The sequence below is a fragment of the Atta colombica genome, unplaced genomic scaffold, assembly GCF_001594045.1.
Source record: "Atta colombica isolate Treedump-2 unplaced genomic scaffold, Acol1.0 scaffold27, whole genome shotgun sequence".
Classification (NCBI taxonomy): Eukaryota; Metazoa; Arthropoda; class Insecta; order Hymenoptera; family Formicidae; genus Atta; species Atta colombica.
Genome location: NW_017259370.1, coordinates 2,192,471 through 2,197,909, shown reverse-complemented (window position 1 = coordinate 2,197,909; position 5,439 = coordinate 2,192,471). Strand labels below are relative to the sequence as shown.

The window sequence follows — 5,439 nt, the reverse complement described above, 5'->3', positions numbered from 1 at the left end:
TTAGGTAAATTGGAACATGCAATTGTTAATTAGTAAAATATTACACGAAATCACTTTCATTTACGTCCAAAATTTTAATTCTCAATAAGATATTTGCTATTATTTATCACTGTTTTGCTGCTGTGTTGATCGAAAATTATGTTGCATATCTTAAATATTATTATATATTGGAAATTACACAATTGTTCCATTATATAACGTCCGATGTGTAATAATATTTATGATATGCAACATTAGAAAAAAATCTATAATTCAGAATGATTTTTATATTAATTTTATTGTGTTTAAAGCAGCCTTGCAAATTATACAACAATCTGGCGATAATCTAGCGGAGAACGCCTTCTTTAATGATTAATTATATACTGAGAAGTAAATGATTGAGCGAGCTAAAAGAATAAAAATAAAAAGAATATGTGTCCACACATTATAAGGTCTGTTTTTTATTGTTGTACTTTGAATGCAATAAGTTGAAGTGAAACAAACGTATATTTGTTTACTTATTGCACTGTGTGTATCAGTTCAGAAAGTGTAGCAATAAGAAACAGATCTATAGATGTGACGTTTAATTTTAAATTTATAATACTCTGAAATATAAGCAAATATATAGCAATATTTATCATTTGTTTTCCAGAGTGATGTGTGTGATCTTTATTTACAAGTAAGATAATAATTAAATGAATAGATTCAACGATTCTTAATTATCATAAATGTTACAAAAATTTTGCCCTCGAACGAAACTAAAAACTTATGAGTACCGAGAAAAAAACGTTGATTTAATATCAAATAAAATTACCTGTCATATGATATTAAATAAGTATCGTTTATATATGTAATTAAGAAAGGGATTAGAAAAATTGAACGATAAATATACATGATGTCTTTACACAAAAAAATTCGAGGTGCAAGATGTAAACGTGAAAAAACGTATCTCATATCATAAAAATTCCTTGAGTAAATTATTGACTTTAGGTAGCAATATTGGCGGCCTACAAGATATTTTTAACTCTATCACACGCACTATAATTATTTCTACGGTTGCATTTACATATATAATTTTTTACATATCTGTATCGCGTGATCTCACAAATATCAATATTAATATTTCTTAAATTAATTGAGGGGAATGTTTACATGTCATGTACACGTCATAACTGAACATTAATTGATTTTGTAATGGATTTGCGTAATTATTTTGACATTTATGTTACGTATATCTTTCTATTTGTAATATATTCATTACTATAATTTAGTTAATTAATAAAGTTTAATTGATTATTCACGCACAGTAATTCCAAATGATAATTTACATTTTACGTTATGCAGTCTGGCGGGAAACAACAATCGTGAGAAATTGCGCTTTTATTTATAGTGTTGAAACAAAAAATATCGGATAGCACAGTTCAAATAATAAGCTAACATAATAAAATAACTGAATGAGTCACATCGCACTTGTGTACTCACTCGTTATATCTGTTATGCAAAACGATTATAAATGCAATGTGGCATGCGCTTCTTTGCGCTCGTTATGTGAATTCTTAATAGTCTTAAGAATTCTCTCATTGTTTTTTTTATATTGGGTTGGCCGGAAAGTTCGTGCCGATTTTGAAGGAAAATCGAAAAGATTTAAATTTTAGTATATTGTACATTTATTAAATTTAAATCTTTTGCGGCACGGAACTTTCCGGACAACCCAATACAAGCATATTCAAAATGCCGATAAAATAAATAATAATAAACGTAGTATTGGCAACATCTTATGATCCCGTGTATAATGTAGTTTTAAAAAAAGTAAAAGAAAAAAATCAGCGAAGCATTATTCACAGTTACGGCAGGAAGGCGTTCCTGAATAGATTACTTTGTTACTATCACATATCGATAAAAATGTGCGAGATAAGATCCTCGCAGGAAAATCAGAAATAAAATATCCGGCAATATTCAGTAACGGATATAAATGGACTTCGACATTTATCAGATTTTTTTTTTTTAATATCGATGGAAATATCGTTATCTATTTATACATAAATACTAGTGGATTTACCTTACGCCGTGCAACAGCCGACGATAGCATCCATGATGGAAAATAAATCAAGTAATCAATTCAGGTCAATTTGCACAATAAACACGGGCAATGTTCTTTTAATTGCATTATGATTAAATGGCTCTTTACTCGCGTCGAAAGCATTACTAATCGTGAGATCTCTCGGCAATAATTCTATTTAATCCTATTTATGTTGTACATGCGCTCGAAAGTAAATTACACAACTAATCGTACACGTCTATCAGAATTGTCCTATTATAAATCCTGTGCAAACAAGCAACTATTAATTAGACAATGTTTTTTTATCGTTTGATTTAAGATAACATCGATTAAATGCGTCTTATTTCTAATTTTTCATTTTGAAAATTCGTTTCTGAATATTTGTTTAAACAATGCATGTTTGACATTGATAAGAATTCGATATGAAATCGTGGGACTTATCGACGTAAATCGATAAATAAATAGATAGAATGTGTATAAAATTTTACGAAATACTCGCAAACGGTTATTATATCAAACGATACTACAGAGAGCTCGTTAATGCACATGCATGATCTGAGTATGGTCATTTCAAGTGTATCAAGTGTATCAATAGAACCCTATTACTGATAGCTATCTTGCTCCCTAATCAAATTTAATGGAAAAATAGACTAGGGGAACCTCGCTCGAATGTATTATATATATATATCGCTGGTAACGACCCCTAATCTACGATCATCCTTTTCGTATTCAGTTCACAGTTGGATATAACAGAAGACAAAGTATCCACGCGTTGTACGTATCTTCCGGTGAATTCACGAGAAACCAACAGGCCATTTTCCTGGTAAGCAAGTAAATAATCATACAAGTAGAGTAAGGATAGAATTTTTATCGAGAGCATGCCCTGGGATGTTCCAATTTAGTTCGAATATCTTGTTGAACGCTCACTCATTCGTAGATACTCACTTTCTTCTTCATCATATGAAATCACGTTTCGACGCTTAATTAAGATTAATTAAGAGAATTGTAAGCTTTATAAATAATATACATATAAATTTAATAGAAAAGTGTCCCTTAATAAATTTCGTCAAAAATGTATGCTTGTTATTCAAGCAGGTGAGCAGATAAATTGATAACAGATGTTGCTACATATTGTTACGATTATTATTTTGCAACAAATAGGCACGATTTTATCTAACAATAAATAAAAGTTTAAAAGATCTAAATACTTGTCTAACAACACCTATATTTTTCTATTTGTAATTTAAATGCAAAGGATATTTAATTAATAATACTTTTTTATCAATTGATTTGAGTATTACGATAGAAATTATTTATTAAATATTCCAATGGTCATTAATATAAATTAGTAACATAATATTTTTTTCATAAAATGTAATATTAATTTTAAAAAATATAATTAAAGGAAATGACTGGTATACGCGCATCGATTTGTTTCTTTTAGATTCGAAATATTTTTATAGCTTTACATTAGAAATATTAATTTCTGTGTAATTGCGCCGAATAGTCTAAATATAGATAGTAAGAAACACTTTGCATTTTGCAGCGCGTCCATGCCAATAATAACCTTTGCCGAATGCCTATGTGCTGCACGAAGCGCTAAGTCGAGACGAAATCACAATCTGAATATACTGTAGCAATAGTTATTTTAAATCATTATATAAAGAAAATTGTATTCCAAAAACAAAAATAAAAAAATTGGAAAAATATTGTAGCGAAGAATAAATTGAAAATAGCATTTATCATTTCAATATTAATTTTAAGATATAATAATGCCAAATTGGTCAATTATAGATTATGTTTATAAATATATAAACGATTATCTGTCTGTCTGACGCCTCAATTGTGTTAGTAATCGCGCATTTTATGCGCTCACTAAAACTATCAATGCATGATAATTTTCAATCACAGATTATACTTTTTAATTGTTATCTATAATTAGCCAGTATTTAAACTTTTATATCTCAAAAACTATTGATCAGACAAATAATGAATATTTTTATAATTTATTTTTTTTTTTTAGAACTTTCTTGCTGTAGTATTTTAATTTGCGAATTTTAGGTGCATAAATTTCTGGTTTAACTTCTTCTAAATTGCCTTAAGCAATATCTACAGTGTTCGATAATCGAATATCGTGATTAAATAAATCTTGACAATGATGCGAATATTGCTGCTAAATTCAAATTAAACTCGATCAGATTCAATTTCTACGCATTAACGATCAATTGAGCACCGCACGTGCTACAATCACCATACGTAAATATAATACAAAAAGTGATTTAGGCCCAGTTCAGTCAACTCACATTAACTCTTAACCGAGGTTAAGACAACTTATTCATTGTCTCTTTCTAATTCTAGAATTGAAAAGAGATGAGAAACAAGTTGATTATGAGTTAACCGTGTGGAATTTACATATTGTCCTCTGTCATCTACGACTCTATGATCAATATAATAGTGACATATTCGAATCAATCTTTTCTTAACAAAAACTAAGAAAAAAATTAATCCTAGCATATCTCTAAGTATGATGAGGCTGCGGTTGATTTGGACGTTTTCAACATTATATTTTTATTTTTTATTTTGCGTCTAATGAACGATAAAGACAAAATGATGATTACAAACGCTTAAAGCACGTGAGTGTCCAAATCGACCGCAGTGATAGCAAAGACAATACGCGGCAAAATTTTTAACATAGAAGAATATATTCAGATTGAAGAATTCTTAGACAAAAAGCAGCTCGGTAGACTTGAGCCATCAGATATTATATATACTGGTCAGTGATTATGCAATAGGATATGCGTAACGTAAAATGCCTTGTAGAATGATAACATACTACACATTCAAATAGGAACTATTAAGCAAATCGTAACATCGATAACGAGCACAATAATTGCCGATAAGTTCTCACTAATAATAACATTCGAATAATAACATGCGATGCACCGTTAAACTTGTGCGCGACTGTCACTTTGTCCGCATTCGTCGCTTACATTGGATGAATCGTTTTCGACTGGTGTATGAATCTGTCGCGTGATAAACCGTTTTGCTAATTAGGATTCCGCATCCGCATTTGCGCGTGTGTACGCGCATTAACATGGATAAAGCGTTTGGAACAACAGAAGCGGAACGAAGTTGAGCACGAGGCAACTGTTATTGCAGGTGCAGTCAGGTGGGTATGACATATCTCGTTCTGATGCAACGTAATACATACTCGCGTGCAGATCGCGTGCGATACATGATGAATGCAAATAATGCGCTAATTACAGCGCTTCATTCGAACAAATTTCGTCCGCGTCACGTAACCATTCAAGCTTGAATGCCTCGAATGGCGGGAATATAAATATCGAGCATATATTAATTTAACTTTTACAAGTTTTACTTAAATTCCTGTTGATGTATTC

At 30.4% G+C, this 5,439-nt stretch overlaps 1 protein-coding gene across 2 annotated transcripts in view; it reads left to right on the top strand.

Moving 5' to 3' along the window:
- Window positions 1-2,608: 2,608 nt before the first annotated feature.
- LOC108689564 (dopamine N-acetyltransferase-like) overlaps window positions 2,609-5,439 on the top strand; it is a 13,051-nt gene continuing 10,220 nt past the window's right edge. Inside the window, exons 1-2 of one of the 2 annotated variants that reach the window (XM_018196390.1) lie at window positions 2,609-2,861; window positions 5,093-5,207. The gene's annotated coding sequence lies outside the window, so the exon portion shown is untranslated. The remainder of the gene's footprint in view (window positions 2,862-5,092; window positions 5,208-5,439) is intronic. The other variant, XM_018196389.1, reaches the window with a different exon arrangement.